Raw genomic sequence first — 21222 nt, forward strand, 5'->3', positions numbered from 1 at the left:
ATGTTTGTACAATTTTTTTTCTTGCATTTTTCAAGAGAATTGGGCTGCCCTCCGCTGTCGCAGAGTGCATTCAAAGAAAACTTATCAAATAGATTTGAATACTTACCTATTTAATAAGTTTATCACAACAATTAGGCTAAAAGCAACTGACAGTATCCTGGCTGGTATTCAATCATATGCCACTTACAGTGGATGTGCGGCTATCATGCCATAGATGGTCATGTCAATTTTCAGTATTTTGTTTGAAATGCATAAATTATAACGTGAGCGTGCAAAATTTTACATGGTATAAGAGCATATTTTTACTCTCGCGCGAGGGCGAGTGTTTTAAAAGAAATGTACATAGACATAAGCTAGTAAGGATATAAATGAAAGCGGAGTAACTCAAGTGCCTACGACCATACCATGTTGAATGCACCGGTTCTCGTCCGATCACCGAAGTTAAGCAACATTGGGCCTGGTTAGTACTTGGATGGGAGACCGCCTGGGAACACCAGGTGTTGTAGGCTTTTATTTAAAGCAAAAGTAATTCTTTTACTTTTATGCGCTAAGAGTTATTGCTGTTTAAAGTTCGGTGATGTCAAAAAGTTAAGCCTAATCGAGCGTGGTGCAAAAATTTTCAATGGGTCAAATTTTGGCCAAAACAAAAGAAAACCGAAAAATTTCTTTTGCAGTATCAATTTTGTGTACAATCAGCTGCTGATACGTCAAAAATAATGGAGATAACTTTTGGGGTCTTTGAGTTATACTCTTTTGAATTTCGGTGATGTCAAAAAAATAAGCCCAATCGAGCCTGCGAATTGCGCGAACGGCCATAACTTGCCCAAAAATTTTAAAATTTCCAAATTTTATTATTTGGATCACAAGATCATAGTCAAATCTTGGGGGACTGAGAAAATGAACCAATTTCGTCGGTCCAACACAAAGTTATAAGCTTTTGAAATCTCGGTGATACCAAAAAGTTAAGCCTAATCGAGCGTGGTGCAAAAAATGAAATTTTCAAAATTTTTGTTTTTTTTTTTTCGTTCAAAGTTCATTTTTTTCATCTTGTTTCATAAATTTGAGCTCAGGACAATTCCAACGAGCCCAAAACGACGTTTGTAGCTCAAGTGTACGTGGAGTAATCATCAGTTGAAAATATGGGGGGACACGAATTTCGGCCATTTTGGACGAAAATCGGCCTAAAAGCTAACTTTTATGTTAGTACAATTTTTTTTCTTGCATTTTTCAAGAGAATTGGGCTGCCCTCCGCTGTCGCAGAGTGCATTCAAAGAAAACTTATCAAATAGATTTGAATACTTACCTATTTAATAAGTTTATCACAACAATTAGGCTAAAAGCAACTGACAGTATCCTGGCTGGTATTCAATCATATGCCACTTACAGTGGATGTGCGGCTATCATGCCATAGATGGTCATGTCAATTTTCAGTATTTTGTTTGAAATGCATAAATTATAACGTGAGCGTGCAAAATTTTACATGGTATAAGAGCATATTTTTACTCTCGCGCGAGGGCGAGTGTTTTAAAAGAAATGTACATAGACATAAGCTAGTAAGGATATAAATGAAAGCGGAGTAACTCAAGTGCCTACGACCATACCATGTTGAATGCACCGGTTCTCGTCCGATCACCGAAGTTAAGCAACATTGGGCCTGGTTAGTACTTGGATGGGAGACCGCCTGGGAACACCAGGTGTTGTAGGCTTTTATTTAAAGCAAAAGTAATTCTTTTACTTTTATGCGCTAAGAGTTATTGCTGTTTAAAGTTCGGTGATGTCAAAAAGTTAAGCCTTATCGAGCGTGGTGCAAAAATTTTCAATGGGTCAAATTTTGGCCAAAACAAAAGAAAACCGAAAAATTTCTTTTGCAGTATCAATTTTGTGTACAATCAGCTGCTGATACGTCAAAAATAATGGAGATAACTTTTGGGGTCTTTGAGTTATACTCTTTTGAATTTCGGTGATGTCAAAAAAATAAGCCCAATCGAGCCTGCGAATTGCGCGAACGGCCATAACTTGCCCAAAAATTTTAAAATTTCCAAATTTTATTATTTGGATCACAAGATCATAGTCAAATCTTGGGGGACTGAGAAAATGAACCAATTTCGTCGGTCCAACACAAAGTTATAAGCTTTTGAAATCTCGGTGATACCAAAAAGTTAAGCCTAATCGAGCGTGGTGCAAAAAATGAAATTTTCAAAATTTTTGTTTTTTTTTCTTTCAAAGTTCATTTTTTTCATCTTGTTTCATAAATTTGAGCTCAGGACAATTCCAACGAGCCCAAAACGACGTTTGTAGCTCAAGTGTACGTGGAGTAATCATCAGTTGAAAATTTGGGGGGACCCGAATTTCCGCCATTTAGGATGAAAATCGGCCTAAAAGCTAACTTTTAACTTAGTGCAATTTTTTTTCTTGCATTTTTTAAGAGAATTGGGCTGCCCTCCGCTGTCGCAGAGTGCATTCAAAGAAAACTTATCAAATAGATTTGAATACTTACCTATTTAATAAGTTTATCACAACTATTAGGCTAAAAGCAACTGACAGCATCCTGGCTGGTATTCAATCATATGCCACTTACAGTGGATGTGCGGCTATCATGCCATAGATGGTCATGTCAATTTTCAGTATTTTGTTTGAAATGCATAAATTATAACGTGAGCGTGCAAAATTTTACTTGGTATAAGAGCATATTTTTACTCTCGCGCGAGGGCGACTGTTTTAAAAGTAATGTACATAGACATAAGCTAGTAAGGATATAAATGAAAGCGGAGTAACTCAAATGCCTACGACCATACCATGTTGAGTGCACCGGCTCTCGTCCGATCACCGAAGTTAAGCAACATTGGGCCTGGTTAGTACTTGGATGGGAGACCGCCTGGGAACACCAGGTGTTGTAGGCTTTTATTTAAAGCAAAAGTAATTCTTTTACTTTTATGCGCTAAGAGTTATTGCTGTTTAAAGTTCGGTGATGTCAAAAAGTTAAGCCTAATCGAGCGTGGTGCAAAAATTTTCAATGGGTCAAATTTTGGCCAAAACAAAAGAAAACCGAAAAATTTCTTTTGCAGTATCAATTTTGTGTACAATCAGCTGCTGATAGGTCAAAAATAATGGAGATAACTTTTGGGGTCTATGAGTTATAGCCTTTTGAATTTCGGTGATGTCAAAAAAATAAGCCCAATCGAGCCTGGTGAATTGCGCGAACGGCCATAACTTGCCCAAAAATTTTAAAATTTCCAATTTTTATTATTTGGATCACAAGATCATAGTCAAATCTTGGGGGACTGAGAAAATGAACCAATTTCGTCGGTCCAACACAAAGCTATAAGCTTTTGAAATCTCGGTGATACCAAAAAGTTAAGCCTAATCGAGCGTGGTGCAAAAAATGAAATAATTTTCAAAATTTTTGTTTTTTTTTTTCGTTCAAAGTTCACTTTTTTCATCTTGTTTCATAAATTTGAGCTCAGGACAATTCCAACGAGCCCAAAACGACGTTTGTAGCTCAAGGGTACGTGGAGTAATCATCAGTTGAAAATTTGGGGGGACCCGAATTTCGGCCATTTTGGACGAAAATCGGCCTAAAAGCTAACTTTTATGTTAGTGCAATTTTTTTTCTTGCATTTTTCAAGAGAATTGGGATGCCCTCCGCTGTCGCAGAGTGCATTCAAAGAAAACTTATCATATAGATTTGAATACTTACCTATTTAATAAGTTTATCACAACAATTAGGCTAAAAGCAACTGACAGTATCCTGGCTGGTATTCAATCATATGCCACTTACAGTGGATGTGCGGCTATCATGCCATAGATGGTCATTCAAGGCTCCTTGTACACGCTCCATAGGTTTTGACCAGCTGATTCGGCCATAAAACACATTGGGCCAAAAAAATTCCAAACAATGTCAATTTTCAGTATTTTGTTTGAAATGCATAAATTATAACGTGAGCGTGCAAAATTTTACATGGTATAAGAGCATATTTTTACTCTCGCGCGAGGGCGACTGTTTTAAAAGTAATGTACATAGACATAAGCTAGTAAGGATATAAATGAAAGCGGAGTAACTCAAATGCCTACGACCATACCATGTTGAATGCACCGGTTCTCGTCCGATCACCGAAGTTAAGCAACATTGGGCCTGGTTAGTACTTGGATGGGAGACCGCCTGGGAACACCAGGTGTTGTAGGCTTTTATTTAAAGCAAAAGTAATTCTTTTACTTTTTTGCGCTAAGAGTTATTGCTGTTTAAAGTTCGGTGATGTCAAAAAGTTAAGCCTAATCGAGCGTGGTGCAAAAATTTTCAATGGGTCAAATTTTGGCCAAAACAAAAGAAAACCGAAAAATTTCTTTTGCAGTATCAATTTTATGTACAATCAGCTGATGATAGGTCAAAAATAATGGAGATAACTTTTGGGGTCTTTGAGTTATAGCCTTTTGAATTTCGGTGATGTCAAAAAAATAAGCCCAATCGAGCCTGGTGAATTGCGCGAACGGCCATAACTTGCCCAAAAATTTTAAAATTTCCAAATTTTATTATTTGGATCACAAGATCATAGTCGAATCTTGGGGGACTGAGAAAATGAACCAATTTCCTCGGTCCAACACAAAGCTATAAGCTTTTGAAATCTCGGTGATACCAAAAAGTTAAGCCTAATCGAGCGTGGTGCAAAAAATGAAATTTTCAAAATTTTTTTTTTTTCGTTCAAAGTTCATTTTTTTCATCTTGTTTCATAAATTTGAGCTCAGGAAAATTCCAACGAGCCCAAAACGACGTTTGTAGCTCAAGTGTACGTGGAGTAATCATCAGTTGAAAATTTGGGGGGACCCGAATTTCGGCCATTTTGGACGAAAATCGGCCTAAAAGCTAACTTTTATGTTAGTGCAATTTTTTTTCTTGCATTTTTCAAGAGAATTGGGCTGCCCTCCGCTGTCGCAGAGTGCATTCAAAGAAAACTTATCATATAGATTTGAATACTTACCTATTTAATAAGTTTATCGCAACAATTAGGCTAAAAGCAACTGACAGTATCCTGGCTGGTATTCAATCATATGCCACTTACAGTGGATGTGCGGCTATCATGCCATAGATGGTCATTCAAGGTACCTTGTACACGCTCCATAGGTTTTGACCAGCTGATTTGGCCATAAAACACATTGGGCCAAAAAAATTCCAAACAATGTCAATTTTCAGTATTTTGTTTGAAATGCATAAATTATAACGTGAGCTTGCAAAATTTTACATGGTATAAGAGCATATTTTTACTCTCGCGTGAGGGCGAGTGTTTTAAAAGTAATGTACATAGACATAAGCTAGTAAGGATATAAATGAAAGCGGAGTAACTCAAATGCCTACGACCATACCATGTTGAATGCACCGGTTCTCGTCCGATCACCGAAGTTAAGCAACATTGGGCCTGGTTAGTACTTAGATGGGAGACCGCCTGGGAACACCAGGTGTTGTAGGCTTTTATTTAAAGCAAAAGTAATTCTTTTACTTTTTTGCGCTAAGAGTTACTGCTGTTTAAAGTTCGGTGATGTCAAAAAGTTAAGCCTAATCGAGCGTGGTGCAAAAATTTTCAATGGGTCAAATTTTGGCCAAAACAAAAGAAAACCGAAAAATTTCTTTTGCAGTATCAATTTTATGTACAATCAGCTGATGATAGGTCAAAAATAATGGAGATAACTTTTGGGGTCTTTGAGTTATAGCCTTTTGAATTTCGGTGATGTCAAAAAAATAAGCCCAATCGAGCCTGGTGAATTGCGCGAACGGCCATAACTTGCCCAAAAATTTTAAAATTTCCAAATTTTATTATTTGGATCACAAGATCATAGTCGAATCTTGGGGGACTGAGAAAATGAACCAATTTCGTCGGTCCAACACAAAGCTATAAGCTTTTGAAATCTCGGTGATACCAAAAAGTTAAGCCTAATCGAGCGTGGTGCAAAAAATGAAATTTTCAAAATTTTTGTTTTTTTTTTCGTTCAAAGTTCATTTTTTTCATCTTGTTTCATAAATTTGAGCTCAGGAAAATTCCAACGAGCCCAAAACGACGTTTGTAGCTCAAGTGTACGTGGAGTAATCATCAGTTGAAAATTTGGGGGGACCCGAATTTCGGCCATTTTGGACGAAAATCGGCCTAAAAGCTAACTTTTATGTTAGTGCAATTTTTTTTCTTGCATTTTTCAAGAGAATTGGGCTGCCCTCTGCTGTCGCAGAGTGCATTCAAAGAAAACTTATCATATAGATTTGAATACTTACCTATTTAATAAGTTTATTGCAACAATTAGGCTAAAAGCAACTGACAGTATCCTGGCTGGTATTCAATCATATGCCACTTACAGTGGATGTGCGGCTATCATGCCATAGATGGTCATTCAAGGCTCCTTGTACACGCTCCATAGGTTTTGACCAGCTGATTTGGCCATAAAACACATTGGGCCAAAAAAATTCCAAACAATGTCAATTTTCAGTATTTTGTTTGAAATGCATAAATTATAACGTGAGCGTGCAAAATTTTACATGGTATAAGAGCATATTTTTACTCTCGCGCGAGGGCGACTGTTTTAAAAGTAATGTACATAGACATAAGCTAGTAAGGATATAAATGAAAGCGGAGTAACTCAAATGCCTACGACCATACCATGTTGAATGCACCGGTTCTCGTCCGATCACCGAAGTTAAGCAACATTGGGCCTGGTTAGTACTTGGATGGGAGACCGCCTGGGAACACCAGGTGTTGTAGGCTTTTATTTAAAGCAAAAGTAATTCTTTTACTTTTATGCGCTAAGAGTTATTGCTGTTTAAAGTTCGGTGATGTCAAAAAGTTAAGCCTAATCGAGCGTGGTGCAAAAATTTTCAATGGGTCAAATTTTGGCCAAAACAAAAGAAAACCGAAAAATTTATTTTGCAGTATCAATTTTGTGTACAATCAGCTGCTGATAGGTCAAAAATAATGGAGATAACTTTTGGGGTCTTTGAGTTATAGCCTTTTGAATTTCGGTGATGTCAAAAAAATAAGCCCAATCGAGCCTGGTGAATTGCGCGAACGGCCATAACTTGCCCAAAAATTTTAAAATTTCCAAATTTTATTATTTGGATCACAAGATCATAGTCGAATCTTGGGGGACTGAGAAAATGAACCAATTTGGTCGGTCCAACACAAAACTATAAGCTTTTGAAATCTCGGTGATACCAAAAAGTTAAGCCTAATCGAGCGTGGTGCAAAAAATGAAATTTTCAAAATTTTTGTTTTTTTTTCATTCAAATTTCATTTTTTTCATCTTGTTTCATAAATTTGAGCTCAGGACAATTCCAACGAGCCCAAAACGACGTTTGTAGCTCAAGTGTACGTGGAGTAATCATCAGTTGAAAATTTGGGGGGATTCGAATTTCGGCCATTTTGGACGAAAATCGGCCTAAACGCTAACTTTTATGTTAGTGCAATTTTTTTTCTTGCATTTTTCAAGAGAATTGGGCTGCCCTCCGCTGTCGCAGAGTGCATTCAAAGAAAACTTATCAGCTAGATTTGAATACTTACCTATTTAATAAGTTTATCACAACAATTAGGCTAAAAGCAACTGACAGTATCCTGGCTGGTATTCAATCATATGCCACTTACAGTGGATGTGCGGCTATCATGCCATAGATGGTCATTCAAGGCACCTTGTACACGCTCCATAGGTTTTGACCAGCTGATTTGGCCATAAAACACATTGGGCCAAAAAAATTCCAAACAATGTCAATTTTCAGTATTTTGTTTGAAATGCATAAATTATAACGTGAGCGTGCAAAATTTTACATGGTATAAGAGCATATTTTTACTCTCGCGCGAGGGCGACTGTTTTAAAAGTAATGTACATAGACATAAGCTAGTAAGGATATAAATGAAAGCGGAGTAGCTCAAATGCCTACGACCATACCATGTTGAATGCACCGGTTCTCGTCCGATCACCGAAGTGAAGCAACATTGGGCCTGGTTAGTACTTGGATGGGAGACCGCCTGGGAACACCAGGTGTTGTAGGCTTTTATTTAAAGCAAAAGTAATTCTTTTACTTTTATGCGCTAAGAGTTATTGCTGTTTAAAGTTCGGTGATGTCAAAAAGTTAAGCCTAATCGAGCGTGGTGCAAAAGTTTTCAATGGGTCAAATTTTGGCCAAAACAAAAGAAAACCGAAAAATTTCTTTTGCAGTATCAATTTTGTGTACAATCAGCTGATGATAGGTCAAAAATAATGGAGATAACTTTTGGGGTCTTTGAGTTATAGCCTTTTGAATTTCGGTGATGTCAAAAAAATAAGCCCAATCGAGCCTGGTGAATTGCGCGAACGGCCATAACTTGCCCAAAAATTTTAAAATTTCCAAATTTTATTATTTGGATCACAAGATCATAGTCGAATCTTGGGGGACTGAGAAAATGAACCAATTTCGTCGGTCCAACACAAAGCTATAAGCTTTTGAAATCTCGGTGATACCAAAAAGTTAAGCCTAATCGAGCATGGTGCAAAAAATGAAAATTTCAAAATTTTTGTTTTTTTTTTTCGTTCAAAGTTCATTTTTTTCATCTTGTTTCATAAATTTGAGCTCAGGACAATTCCAACGAGCCCAAAACGACGTTTGTAGCTCAAGTGTATGTGGAGTAATCATCAGTTGAAAATTTGGGGGGACCCGAATTTCGGCCATTTTGGACGAAAATCGGCCTAAAAGCTAACTTTTATGTTAGGGCAATTTTTTTTCTTGCATTTTTCAAGAGAATTGGGCTGCCCTCCGCTGTCGCAGAGTGCATTCAAAGAAAACTTATCAAATAGATTTGAATACTTACCTATTAAATAAGTTTATCACAACAATTAGGCTAAAAGCAACTGACAGTATCCTGGCTGGTATTCAATCATATGCCACTTACAGTGGATGTGCGGCTATCATGCCATAGATGATCATTCAAGGCACCTTGTACACGCTCCATAGGTTTTGACCAGCTGATTTGGCCATAAAACACATTGGGCCAAAAAAATTCCAAACAATGTCAATTTTCAGTATTTTGTTTGAAATGCATAAATTATAACGTGAGCGTGCAAAATTTTACATGGTATAAGAGCATATTTTTACTCTCGCGCGAGGGTGAGTGTTTTAAAAGTAATGTACATAGACATAAGCTAGTAAGGATATAAATGAAAGCGGAGTAACTCAAATGCCTACGACCATACCATGTTGAATGCACCGGTTCTCGTCCGATCACCGAAGTTAAGCAACATTGGGCCTGGTTAGTACTTGGATGGGAGACCGCCTGGGAACACCAGGTGTTGTAGGCTTTTATTTAAAGCAAAAGTAATTCTTTTACTTTTATGTGCTAAGAGTTATTGCTGTTTAAATTTCGGTGATGTCAAAAAGTTAAGCCTAATCGAGCGTGGTGCAAAAATTTTCAATGGGTCAAATTTTGGCCAAAACAAAAGAAAACCGAAAAATTTCTTTTGCAGTATCAATTTTGTGTACAATCAGCTGCTGATAGGTCAAAAATAATGGAGATAACTTTTGGGGTCTTTGAGTTATAGCCTTTTGAATTTCGGTGATGTCAAAAAAATAAGCCCAATCGAGCCTGGTGAATTGCGCGAACGGCCATAACTTGCCCAAAAATTTTAAAATTTCCAAATTTTATTATTTGGATCACAAGATCATAGTCGAATCTTGGGGGACTGAGAAAATGAACCAATTTGGTCGGTCCAACACAAAACTATAAGCTTTTGAAATCTCGGTGATACCAAAAAGTTAAGCCTAATCGAGCGTGGTGCAAAAAATGAAATTTTCAAAATTTTTGTTTTTTTTTCATTCAAATTTCATTTTTTTCATCTCGTTTCATAAATTTGAGCTCAGGACAATTCCAACGAGCCCAAAACGACGTTTGTAGCTCAAGTGTACGTGGAGTAATCATCAGTTGAAAATTTGGGGGGACCCGAATTTCGGCCATTTCTGACGAAAATCGGCCTAAAAGCTAACTTTTATGTTAGTGCAATTTTTTTTCTTGCATTTTTCAAGAGAATTGGGCTGCCCTCCGCTGTCGCAGAGTGCATTCAAAGAAAACTTATCAAATAGATTTGAATACTTACCTATTTAATTAGTTTATCACAACAATTAGGCTAAAAGCAACTGACAGTATCCTGGCTGGTATTCAATCATATGCCACTTACAGTGGATGTGCGGCTATCATGCCATAGATGGTCATTCAAGGCACGTTGTACACGCTCCATAGGTTTTGACCAGCTGATTTGGCCATAAAACACATTGGGCCAAAAAAATTCCAAACAATGTCAATTTTCAGTATTTTGTTTGAAATGCATAAATTATAACGTGAGCGTGCAAAATTTTACATGGTATAAGAGCATATTTTTACTCTCGCGCGAGGGCGACTGTTTTAAAAGTATACATAGACATAAGCTAGTAAGGATATAAATGAAAGCGGAGTAACTCAAATGCCTACGACCATACCATGTTGAATGCACCGGTTCTCGTCCGATCACCGAAGTTAAGCAACATTGGGCCTGGTTAGTACTTGGATGGGAGACCGCCTGGGAACACCAGGTATTGTAGGCTTTTATTTAAAGCAAAAGTAATTCTTTTACTTTTATGCGCTAAGAGTTATTGCTGTTTAAATTTCGCTGATGTCAAAAAGTTAAGCCTAATCGAGCGTGGTGCAAAAATTTTCAATGGGTCAAATTTTGGCCAAAACAAAAGAAAACCGAAAAATTTCTTTTGCAGTATCAATTTTGTGTACAATCAGCTGCTGATAGGTCAAAAATAATGGAGATAACTTTTGGGGTCTTTGAGTTATAGCCTTTTGAATTTCGGTGATGTCAAAAAAATAAGCCCAATCGAGCCTGGTGAATTGCGCGAACGGCCATAAGTTGCCCAAAAACTTTAAAATTTCCAAATTTTATTATTTGGATCACAAGATCATAGTCGAATCTTGGGGGACTGAGAAATTGAACCAATTTCGTCGGTGGTCCAACACAAAGCTATAAGCTTTTGAAGTCTCGGTGATACCAAAAAGTTAAGCCTAATCGAGCGTGGTGCAAAAAATGAAATTTTCAAAATTTTTGTTTTTTTTTTCGTTCAAAGTTCATTTTTTTCATCTTGTTTCATAAATTTGAGCTCAGGACAATTCCAACGAGCCCAAAACGACGTTTGTAGCTCAAGTGTACGTGGAGTAATCATCAGTTGAAAATTTGGGGGGACCCGAATTTCGGCCATTTTGGACGAAAATCGGCCTAAAAGCTAACTTTTATGTTAGTGCAATTTTTTTTCTTGCATTTTTCAAGAGAATTGGGCTGCCCTCCGCTGTCGCAGAGTGCATTCAAAGAAAACTTATCAAATAGATTTGAATACTTACCTATTAAATAAGTTTATCACAACAATTAGGCTAAAAGCAACTGACAGTATCCTGGCTGGTATTCAATCATATGCCACTTACAGTGGATGTGCGGCTATCATGCCATAGATGATCATTCAAGGCACCTTGTACACGCTCCATAGGTTTTGACCAGCTGATTTGGCCATAAAACACATTGGGCCAAAAAAATTCCAAACAATGTCAATTTTCAGTATTTTGTTTGAAATGCATAAATTATAACGTGAGCGTGCAAAATTTTACATGGTATAAGAGCATATTTTTACTCTCGCGCGAGGGCGAGTGTTTTAAAAGTAATGTACATAGACATAAGCTAGTAAGGATATAAATGAAAGCGGAGTAACTCAAATGCCTACGACCATACCATGTTGAATGCACCGGTTCTCGTCCGATCACCGAAGTTAAGCAACATTGGGCCTGGTTAGTACTTGGATGGGAGACCGCCTGGGAACACCAGGTGTTGTAGGCTTTTATTTAAAGCAAAAGTAATTCTTTTACTTTTATGCGCTAAGAGTTATTGCTGTTTAAATTTCGGTGATGTCAAAAAGTTAAGCCTAATCGAGCGTGGTGCAAAAATTTTCAATGGGTCAAATTTTGGCCAAAACAAAAGAAAACCGAAAAATTTCTTTTGCAGTATCAATTTTGTGTACAATCAGCTGCTGATAGGCCAAACATAATGGAGATAACTTTTGGGGTCTTTGAGTTATAGCCTTTTGAATTTCGTTGATGTCAAAAAAATAAGCCCAATCGAGCCTGGTGAATTGCGCGAACGGCCATAACTTGCCCAAAAATTTTAAAATTTCCAAATTTTATTATTTGGATCACAAGATCATAGTCGAATCTTGGGGGACTGAGAAAATGAACCAATTTCGTCGGTCCAACACAAAGCTATAAGCTTTTGAAATCTCGGTGATACCAAAAAGTTAAGCCTAATCGAGCATGGTGCAAAAAATGAAAATTTCAAATTTTTTTTTTTTTTGTTCAAAGTTCATTTTTTTCATCTTGTTTCATAAATTTGAGCTCAGGACAATTCCAACGAGTCCAAAACGACGTTTGTAGCTCAAGTGTACGTGGAGTAATCATCAGTTGAAAATTTGGGGGGACCCGAATTTCGGCCATTTTGGACGAAAATCGGCCTAAAAGCTAACTTGTTAGTGCAATTTTTTTTCTTGAATTTTTCAAGAGAATTGGGCTGCCCTCCGCTGTCGCAGAGTGCATTCAAAGAAAATATATCAAATAGATTTGAATACTTACCTATTTAATAAGTTTATCACAACAATTAGGCTAAAAGCAACTGACAGTATCCTGGCTGGTATTCAATCATATGCCACTTACAGTGGATGTGCGGCTATCATGCCATAGATGGTCATTCAAGGCACCTTGTACACGCTCCATAGGTTTTGACCAGCTGATTTGTCCATAAAACACATTGGGCCAAAAAAATTCCAAACAATGTCAATTTTCAGTATTTTGTTTGAAATGCATAAATTATAACGTGAGCGTGCAAAAATTTACATGGTATAAGAGCAAATTTTTACTCTCTCGCGAAGGCGAGTGTTTTAAAAGTAATGTACATAGACATAAGCTAGTAAGGATATAAATGAAAGCGGAGTAACTCAAATGCCTACGACCATACCATGTTGAATGCACCGGTTTTCGTCCGATCACCGAAGTTAAGCAACAATGGGCCTGGTTAGTACTTGGATGAGAGACCGCCTGGGAACACCAGGTGTTGTAGGCTTTTATTTAAAGCAAAAGTAATTCTTTTACTTTTATGCGCTAAGAGTTATTGCTGTTTAAAGTTCGGTGATGTCAAAAAGTTAAGCCTAATCGAGCGTGGTGCAAAAATTTTCAATGGGTCAAATTTTGGCCAAAACAAAAGAAAACCAAAAAATTTATTTTGCAGTATCAATTTTGTGTACAATCAGCTGCTGATAGGTCAAAAATAATGGAGATAACTTTTGGGGTCTTTGAGTTATAGCCTTTTGAATTTCGGTGATGTCAAAAAAATAGGCCCAATCGAGCCTGGTGAATTGCGCGAACGGCCATAACTTGCCCAAAAATTTTAAAATTTCCAATTTTTATTATTTGGATCACAAGATCATAGTCAAATCTTGGGGGACTGAGAAAATGAACCAATTTCGTCGGTCCAACACAAAGTTATAAGCTTTTGAAATCTCGGTGATACCAAAAAGTTAAGCCTAATCGAGCGTGGTGCAAAAAATGAAATTTTCAAAATTTTTGTTTTTTTTTTCAAAGTTCATTTTTTTCATCTTGTTTCATAAATTTGAGCTCAGGACAATTCCAACGAGCCCAAAACGACGTTTGTAGCTCAAGTGTACGTGGAGTAATCATCAGTTAAAAATTTGGGGGGACCCGAATTTCGGCAATTTTGGACGAAAATCGGCCTAAAAGCTAATTTAAGTAAGTGCAATTTATTTTCTTGCATTTTTCAAGAGAATTGGGCTGCCCTCCGCTGTCGCAGAGTGCATTCAAAGAAAACTTATCAAATAGATATGAATACTTACCTATTTAATAAGTTAATCACAACAATTAGGCTAAAAGCAACTGACAGTATCCTGGCTGGTATTCAATCATATGCCACTTACAGTGGATGTGCGGCTATCATGCCATAGATGGTCATTCAAGGCACCTTGTACACGCTCCATAGGTTTTGACCAGCTGATTTGGCCATAAAACACATTGGGCCAAAAAAATTCCAAACAATGTCAATTTTCAGTATTTTGTTTGAAATGCATAAATTATAACGTGAGCGTGCAAAAATTTACATGGTATAAGAGCAAATTTTTACTCTCGCGCGAAGGCGAGTGTTTTAAAAGTAATGTACATAGACATAAGCTAGTAAGGATATAAATGAAAGCGGAGTAACTCAAATGCCTACGACCATACCATGTTGAATGCACCGGTTTTCGTCCGATCACCGAAGTTAAGCAACAATGGGCCTGGTTAGTACTTGGATGAGAGACCGCCTGGGAACACCAGGTGTTGTAGGCTTTTATTTAAAGCAAAAGTAATTCTTTTACTTTTATGCGCTAAGAGTTATTGCTGTTTAAAGTTCGGTGATGTCAAAAAGTTAAGCCTAATCGAGCGTGGTGCAAAAATTTTCAATGGGTCAAATTTTGGCCAAAACAAAAGAAAACCGAAAAATTTCTTTTGCAGTATCAATTTTGTGTACAATCAGCTGCTGATAGGTCAAAAATAATGGAGATAACTTTTGGGGTCTTTGAGTTATAGCCTTTTGAATTTCGGTGATGTCAAAAAAATAGGCCCAATCGAGCCTGGTGAATTGCGCGAACGGCCATAACTTGCCCAAAAATTATAAAATTTCCAAATTTTATTATTTGGATCACAAGATCATAGTCAAATCTTGGGGGACTGAGAAAATGAACCAATTTCGTCGGTCCAACACAAAGTTATAAGCTTTTGAAATCTCGGTGATACCAAAAAGTTAAGCCTAATCGAGCGTGGTGGAAAAAATGAAATTTTCAAAATTTTTGTTTTTTTTTTCATTCAAAGTTCATTTTTTTCATCTCGTTTCATAAATTTGAGCTCAGGAAAATTCCAACGAGCCAAAAACGACGTTTGTAGCTCAAGTGTACGTGGAGTAATCATCAGTTGAAAATTTGGGGGGACCCGAATTTCGCCCATTTTGGACGAAAATCGGCCTAAAAGCTAACTTTTAAGTTAGTGCAATTTTTTTTCTTGCATTTTTCAAGAGAATTGGGCTGCCTTCCGCTGTCGCAGAGTGCATTCAAAGAAAACATATCAAATAGATTTGAATACTTACCTATTTAATAAGTTTATCACAACAATTAGGCTAAAAGCAACTGACAGTATCCTGGCTGGTATTCAATCATATGCCACTTACAGTGGATGTGCGGCTATCATGCCATAGATGGTCATTCAAGGCACCTTGTACACGCTCCATAGGTTTTGACCAGCTGATTTGGCCATAAAACACATTGGGCCAAAAAAATTCCAAACAATGTCAATTTTCAGTATTTTGTGTGAAATGCATAAATTATAACGTGAGCGTGCAAAAATTTACATGGTATAAGAGCATATTTTTACTCTCGCGCGAGGGCGAGTGTTTTAAAAGTAATGTACATAGACATAAGCTAGTAAGGATATAAATGAAAGCGGAGTAACTCAAATGCCTACGACCCTACCATGTTGAATGCACCGGTTCTCGTCCGATCACCGAAGTTAAGCAACATTGGGCCTGGTTAGTACTTGGATGGGAGACCGCCTGGGAACACCAGGTGTTGTAGGCTTTTGTTTAAAGCAAAAGTAATTCTTTTACTTTTATGCGCTAAGAGTTTTTGCTGTTTAAAATTCGGTGATGTCGAAAAGTTAAGCCTAATCGAGCGTGGTGCAAAAATTTTCAATGGGTCAAATTTTGGCCAAAACAAAAGAAAACCGAAAAATTTCTTTTGCAGTATCAATTTTGTGTACAATCAGCTGCTGATAGGTCAAAAATAATGGAGATAACTTTTGGGGTCTTTGAGTTATAGCCTTTTGAATTTCGGTGATGTCAAAAAAATAAGCCCAATCGAGCCTGGTGAATTGCGCGAACGGCCATAACTTGCCCAAAAATTTTAAAATTTCCAAATTTTATTATTTGGATCACAAGATCATAGTCAAATCTTGGGGGATTGAGAAAATGAACCAATTTTGTCGTTCCAATACAAAGTTATAAGCTTTTGAAACCTCGGTGATACCAAAAAGTTAAGCCTAATCGAGCGTGGTGCAAAAAATGAAATTTTCAAAATTTTTTTTTTTTGTTCAAAGTTCATTTTTTTCATCTCGTTTCATAAATTTGAGCTCAGGACAATTCCAACGAGCCCAAAACGACGTTTTTAGCTCAAGTTTACGTGGAGTAATCATCAGTTGAAAATTTGGGGGGACCCGAATTTCGGCCATCTTGGACGAAAATCGGCCTAAAAGCTAACTTTTCAGTTAGTGCAATTTTTTTTCTTGCATTTTTCAAGAGAATTGGGCTGCCCTCCGCTGTCGCAGAGTGCATTCAAAGAAAACATATCAAATAGATTTGAATACTTACCTATTTAATAAGTTTATCACAACAATTAGGCTAAAAGCAACTGACAGTATCCTGGCTGGTATTCAATCATATGCCACTTACAGTGGATGTGCGGCTATCATGCCATAGATGGTCATTCAAGGCACCTTGTACCCGCTCCATAGGTTTTGACCAGCTGATTTGGCCATAAAACACATTGGGCCAAAAAAATTCCAAACAATGTCAATTTTCAGTATTTTGTTTGAAATGCATAAATTATAACGTGAACTTGCAAAAATTTACATGGTATAAGAGCATATTTTTACTCTCGCGCGAGGGCGAGTGTTTTAAAAGTAGTGTACATAGACATAAGCTAGTAAGGATATAAATGAAAGCGGAGTAACTCAAATGCCTACGACCCTACCATGTTGAATGCACCGGTTCTCGTCCGATCACCGAAGTTAAGCAACATTGGGCCTGGTTAGTACTTGGATGGGAGACCGCCTGGGAACACCAGGTGTTGTAGGCTTTTATTTAAAGCAAAAGTAATTCTTTTACTTTTATGCGCTAAGAGTTATTGCTGTTTAAAATTCGGTGATGTCGAAAAGTTAAGCCTAATCGAGCGTGGTGCAAAAATTTTCGATGGGTCAAATTTTGGCCAAAACAAAAGAAAACCGAAAAATTTTATTTGCAGTATCAATTTTGTGTACAATCAGCTGCTGATAGGTCAAAAATAATGGAGATAACTTTTGGGGTCTTTGAGTTATAGCCTTTTGAATTTCGGTGATGTCAAAAAAATAAGCCCAATCGAGCCTGGTGAATTGCGCGAACGGCCATAACTTGCCCAAAAATTTTAAAATTTCCAAATTTTATTATTTTGATCACAAGATCATAGTCAAATCTTGGGGGATTGAGAAAATGAACCAATTTTGTCGTTCCAATACAAAGTTATAAGCTTTTGAAACCTCGGTGATACCAAAAAGTTAAGCCTAATCGAGCTTGGTGCAAAAAATGAAATTTTCAAAATTTTTTTTTTTTTTTTCAAAGTTCATTTTTTTCATCTCGTTTCATAAATTTGAGCTCAGGACAATTCCAACGAGCCCAAAACGACGTTTGTAGCTCAAGTTTACGTGGAGTAATCATCAGTTGAAAATTTGGGGGGACCCGAATTTCGGCCATCTTGGACGAAAATCGGCCTAAAAGCTAACTTTTCAGTTAGTGCAATTTTTTTTCTTGCATTTTTCAAGAGAATTGGGCTGCCCTCCGCTGTCGCAGAGTGCATTCAAAGAAAACATATCAAATAGATTTGAATACTTACCTATTTAATAAGTTTATCACAACAATTAGGCTAAAAGCAACTGACAGTATCCTGGCTGGTATTCAATCATATGCCACTTACAGTGGATGTGCGGCTATCATGCCATAGATGGTCATTCAAGGCACCTTGTACCCGCTCCATAGGTTTTGACCAGCTGATTTGGCCGTAAAACACATTGGGCCAAAAAAATTCCAAACAATGTCAATTTTCAGTATTTTGTTTGAAATGCATAAATTATAACGTGAACTTGCAAAAATTTACATGGTATAAGAGCATATTTTTACTCTCGCGCGAGGGCGAGTGTTTTAAAAGTAATGTACATAGACATAAGCTAGTAAGGATATAAATGAAAGCGGAGTAACTCAAATGCCTACGACCCTACCATGTTGAATGCACCGGTTCTCGTCCGATCACCGAAGTTAAGCAACATTGGGCCTGGTTAGTACTTGGATGGGAGACCGCCTGGGAACACCAGGTGTTGTAGGCTTTTATTTAAAGCAAAAGTAATTCTTTTACTTTTATGCGCTAAGAGTTATTGCTGTTTAAAATTCGGTGATGTCGAAAAGTTAAGCCTAATCGAGCGTGGTGCAAAAATTTTCAATGGGTCAAATTTTGGCCAAAACAAAAGAAAACCGAAAAATTTTATTTGCAGTATCAATTTTGTGTACAATCAGCTGCTGATAGGTCAAAAATAATGGAGATAACTTTTGGGGTCTTTGAGTTATAGCCTTTTGAATTTCGGTGATGTCAAAAAAATAAGCCCAATCGAGCCTGGTGAATTGCGCGAACGGCCATAACTTGCCCAAAAATTTTAAAATTTCCAAATTTTATTATTTGGATCACAAGATCATAGTCAAATCTTGGGGGATTGAGAAAATGAACCAATTTTGTCGTTCCAATACAAAGTTATAAGCTTTTGAAACCTCGGTGATACCAAAAAGTTAAGCCTAATCGAGCTTGGTGCAAAAAATGAAATTTTCAAAATTTTTGTTTTTTTTTGTTCAAAGTTCATTTTTTTCATCTCGTTTCATAAATTTGAGCTCAGGACAATTCCAACGAGCCCAAAACGACGTTTGTAGCTCAAGTTTACGTGGAGTAATCATCAGTTGAAAATTTGGGGGGACCCGAATTTCGGCCATTTTGGACGAAAATCGGCCTAAAAGCTAACTTTTCAGTTAGTGCAATTTTTTTTCTTGCATTTTTCAAGAGAATTGGGCTGCCCTCCGCTGTCGCAGAGTGCATTCAAAGAAAACATATCAAATAGATTTGAATACTTACCTATTTAATAAGTTTATCACAACAATTAGGCTAAAAGCAACTGACAGTATCCTGGCTGGTATTCAATCATATGCCACTTACAGTGGATGTGCGGCTATCATGCCATAGATGGTCATTCAAGGCACCTTGTACACGCTCCATAGGTTTTGACCAGCTGATTTGGCCATAAAACACATTGGGCCAAAAAAATTCCAAACAATGTCAATTTTCAGTATTTTGTTTGAAATGCATAAATTATAACGTGAACTTGCAGAAATTTACATGGTATAAGAGCATATTTTTACTCTCGCGCGAGGGCGAGTGTTTTAAAAGTAATGTACATAGACATAAGCTAGTAAGGATATAAATGAAAGCGGAGTAACTCAAATGCCTACGACCCTACCATGTTGAATGCACCGGTTCTCGTCCGATCACCGAAGTTAAGCAACATTGGGCCTGGTTAGTACTTGGATGGGAGACCGCCTGGGAACACCAGGTGTTGTAGGCTTTTATTTAAAGCAAAAGTAATTCTTTTACTTTTATGCGCTAAGAGTTATTGCTGTTTAAAGTTCGGTGATGTCGAAAAGTTAAGCCTAATCGAGCGTGGTGCAAAAATTTTCAATGGGTCAAATTTTGGCCAAAACAAAAGAAAACCGAAAAATTTCTTTTGCAGTATCAATTTTGTGTACAATCAGCTGCTGATAGGTCAAAAATAATGGAGATAACTTTTGGGGTCTTTGAGTTATAGCCTTTTGAATTTCGGTGATGTCAAAAAAATAAGCCCAATCGAGCCTGGTGAATTGCGCGAACGGCCATAACTTGCCCAAAAATTTTAAAATATCCAAATTTTATTATTTGGATCACAAGATCATAGTCAAATCTTGGGGGATTGAGAAAATGAACCAATTTTGTCGTTCCAATACAAAGTTATAAGCTTTTGAAACCTCGGTGATACCAAAAAGTTAAGCCTAATCGAGCGTGGTGCAAAAAATGAAATTTTCAAAATTTTTTTTTTTTGTTCAAAGTTCAAATTTTTTCATCTTGTTTCATAAATTTGAGCTCAGGACAATTCCAACGAGCCCAAAACGACGTTTGTAGCTCAAGTTTACGTGGAGTAATCATCAGTTGAAAATTTGGGGGGACCCGAATTTCGGCCATTTTGGACGAAAATCGGCCTAAAAGCTAACTTTTAAGTTAGTGCAATTTTTTTCTTGCATTTTTCAAGAGAATTGGGCTGCCCTCCGCTGTCGCAGAGTGCATTCAAAGAAAACTTATCAAATAGATTTGAATACTTACCTATTTAATAAGTTTATCACAACAATTAGGCTAAAAGCAACTGACAGTATCCTGGCTGGTATTCAATCATATGCCACTTACAGTGGATGTGCGGCTATCATGCCATAGATGGTCATTCAAGGCACCTTGTACACGCTCCATAGGTTTTGACCAGCTGATTTGGCCATAAAACACATTGGGCCAAAAAAATTCCAAACAATGTCAATTTTCAGTATTTTGTTTGAAATGCATAAATTATAACGTGAGCGTGCAAAAATTTACATGGTATAAGAGCATATTTTTACTCTCGCGCGAGGGCGAGTGTTTTAAAAGTAATGTACATAGACATAAGCTAGTAAGGATACAAATGAAAGCGGAGTAACTCAAATGCCTACGACCCTACCATGTTGAATGCACCGGTTCTCGTCCGATCACCGAAGTTAAGCAACATTGGGCCTGGTTAGTACTTGGATGGGAGACCGCCTGGGAACACCAGGTGTTGTAGGCTTTTATTTAAAGCAAAAGTAATTCTTTTACTTTTATGCGCTAAGAGTTATTGCTGTTTAAAGTTCGGTGATGTCGAAAAGTTAAGCCTAATCGAGCGTGGTGCAAAAATTTTCAATGGGTCAAATTTTGGCCAAAACAAAAGAAAACCGAAAAATTTCTTTTGCAGTATCAATTTTGTGTACAATCAGCTGCTGATAGGTCAAAAATAATGGAGATAACTTTTGGGGTCTTTGAGTTATAGCCTTTTGAATTTCGGTGATGTCAAAAAAATAAGCCCAATCGAGCCTGGTGAATTGCGCGAACGGCCATAACTTGCCCAAAAATTTTAAAATTTCCAAATTTTATTATTTGGATCACAAGATCATAGTCAAATCTTGGGGGATTGAGAAAACGAACCAATTTTGTCGTTCCAATACAAAGTTATAAGCTTTTGA

General features: G+C 37.2%; 17 non-coding genes across 17 annotated transcripts; all 17 read left to right on the plus strand.

The window, feature by feature from the left end:
- The first annotated feature begins 390 nt into the window (after positions 1–390).
- Positions 391–509, plus strand: LOC134849484 (5S ribosomal RNA). The gene has a single exon (XR_010163501.1). It is a non-coding gene; the product is annotated as a 5S ribosomal RNA (ribosomal RNA).
- Positions 510–1587: 1078 nt separating this feature from the next.
- Positions 1588–1706, plus strand: LOC134849495 (5S ribosomal RNA). Its single transcript, XR_010163512.1, has one exon. It is a non-coding gene; the product is annotated as a 5S ribosomal RNA (ribosomal RNA).
- A 1075-nt stretch (positions 1707–2781) lies between these two features.
- Positions 2782–2900, plus strand: LOC134849156 (5S ribosomal RNA). Its single transcript, XR_010163195.1, has one exon. It is a non-coding gene; the product is annotated as a 5S ribosomal RNA (ribosomal RNA).
- Positions 2901–4065: 1165 nt separating this feature from the next.
- LOC134849506 (5S ribosomal RNA) lies at positions 4066–4184 on the plus strand. Its single transcript, XR_010163523.1, has one exon. It is a non-coding gene; the product is annotated as a 5S ribosomal RNA (ribosomal RNA).
- Positions 4185–5341: 1157 nt separating this feature from the next.
- LOC134850201 (5S ribosomal RNA) lies at positions 5342–5460 on the plus strand. Its single transcript, XR_010164171.1, has one exon. It is a non-coding gene; the product is annotated as a 5S ribosomal RNA (ribosomal RNA).
- A 1161-nt stretch (positions 5461–6621) lies between these two features.
- Positions 6622–6740, plus strand: LOC134849517 (5S ribosomal RNA). The gene has a single exon (XR_010163534.1). It is a non-coding gene; the product is annotated as a 5S ribosomal RNA (ribosomal RNA).
- A 1160-nt stretch (positions 6741–7900) lies between these two features.
- On the plus strand, positions 7901–8019 carry LOC134848920 (5S ribosomal RNA). Its single transcript, XR_010162971.1, has one exon. It is a non-coding gene; the product is annotated as a 5S ribosomal RNA (ribosomal RNA).
- A 1162-nt stretch (positions 8020–9181) lies between these two features.
- On the plus strand, positions 9182–9300 carry LOC134849528 (5S ribosomal RNA). Its single transcript, XR_010163545.1, has one exon. It is a non-coding gene; the product is annotated as a 5S ribosomal RNA (ribosomal RNA).
- A 1157-nt stretch (positions 9301–10457) lies between these two features.
- On the plus strand, positions 10458–10576 carry LOC134848959 (5S ribosomal RNA). The gene has a single exon (XR_010163007.1). It is a non-coding gene; the product is annotated as a 5S ribosomal RNA (ribosomal RNA).
- A 1164-nt stretch (positions 10577–11740) lies between these two features.
- Positions 11741–11859, plus strand: LOC134849539 (5S ribosomal RNA). The gene has a single exon (XR_010163556.1). It is a non-coding gene; the product is annotated as a 5S ribosomal RNA (ribosomal RNA).
- A 1153-nt stretch (positions 11860–13012) lies between these two features.
- LOC134849214 (5S ribosomal RNA) lies at positions 13013–13131 on the plus strand. Its single transcript, XR_010163251.1, has one exon. It is a non-coding gene; the product is annotated as a 5S ribosomal RNA (ribosomal RNA).
- Positions 13132–14286: 1155 nt separating this feature from the next.
- Positions 14287–14405, plus strand: LOC134849215 (5S ribosomal RNA). The gene has a single exon (XR_010163252.1). It is a non-coding gene; the product is annotated as a 5S ribosomal RNA (ribosomal RNA).
- A 1161-nt stretch (positions 14406–15566) lies between these two features.
- Positions 15567–15685, plus strand: LOC134849014 (5S ribosomal RNA). The gene has a single exon (XR_010163059.1). It is a non-coding gene; the product is annotated as a 5S ribosomal RNA (ribosomal RNA).
- A 1156-nt stretch (positions 15686–16841) lies between these two features.
- On the plus strand, positions 16842–16960 carry LOC134849015 (5S ribosomal RNA). Its single transcript, XR_010163060.1, has one exon. It is a non-coding gene; the product is annotated as a 5S ribosomal RNA (ribosomal RNA).
- A 1157-nt stretch (positions 16961–18117) lies between these two features.
- LOC134849016 (5S ribosomal RNA) lies at positions 18118–18236 on the plus strand. The gene has a single exon (XR_010163061.1). It is a non-coding gene; the product is annotated as a 5S ribosomal RNA (ribosomal RNA).
- Positions 18237–19395: 1159 nt separating this feature from the next.
- On the plus strand, positions 19396–19514 carry LOC134849017 (5S ribosomal RNA). Its single transcript, XR_010163062.1, has one exon. It is a non-coding gene; the product is annotated as a 5S ribosomal RNA (ribosomal RNA).
- A 1156-nt stretch (positions 19515–20670) lies between these two features.
- Positions 20671–20789, plus strand: LOC134849018 (5S ribosomal RNA). Its single transcript, XR_010163063.1, has one exon. It is a non-coding gene; the product is annotated as a 5S ribosomal RNA (ribosomal RNA).
- Positions 20790–21222: the final 433 nt, after the last annotated feature.

Source organism: Symsagittifera roscoffensis, chromosome 6 (genome assembly GCF_963678635.1).
Source record: "Symsagittifera roscoffensis chromosome 6, txSymRosc1.1, whole genome shotgun sequence".
In the NCBI taxonomy this organism is placed as follows: Eukaryota; Metazoa; Xenacoelomorpha; order Acoela; family Convolutidae; genus Symsagittifera; species Symsagittifera roscoffensis.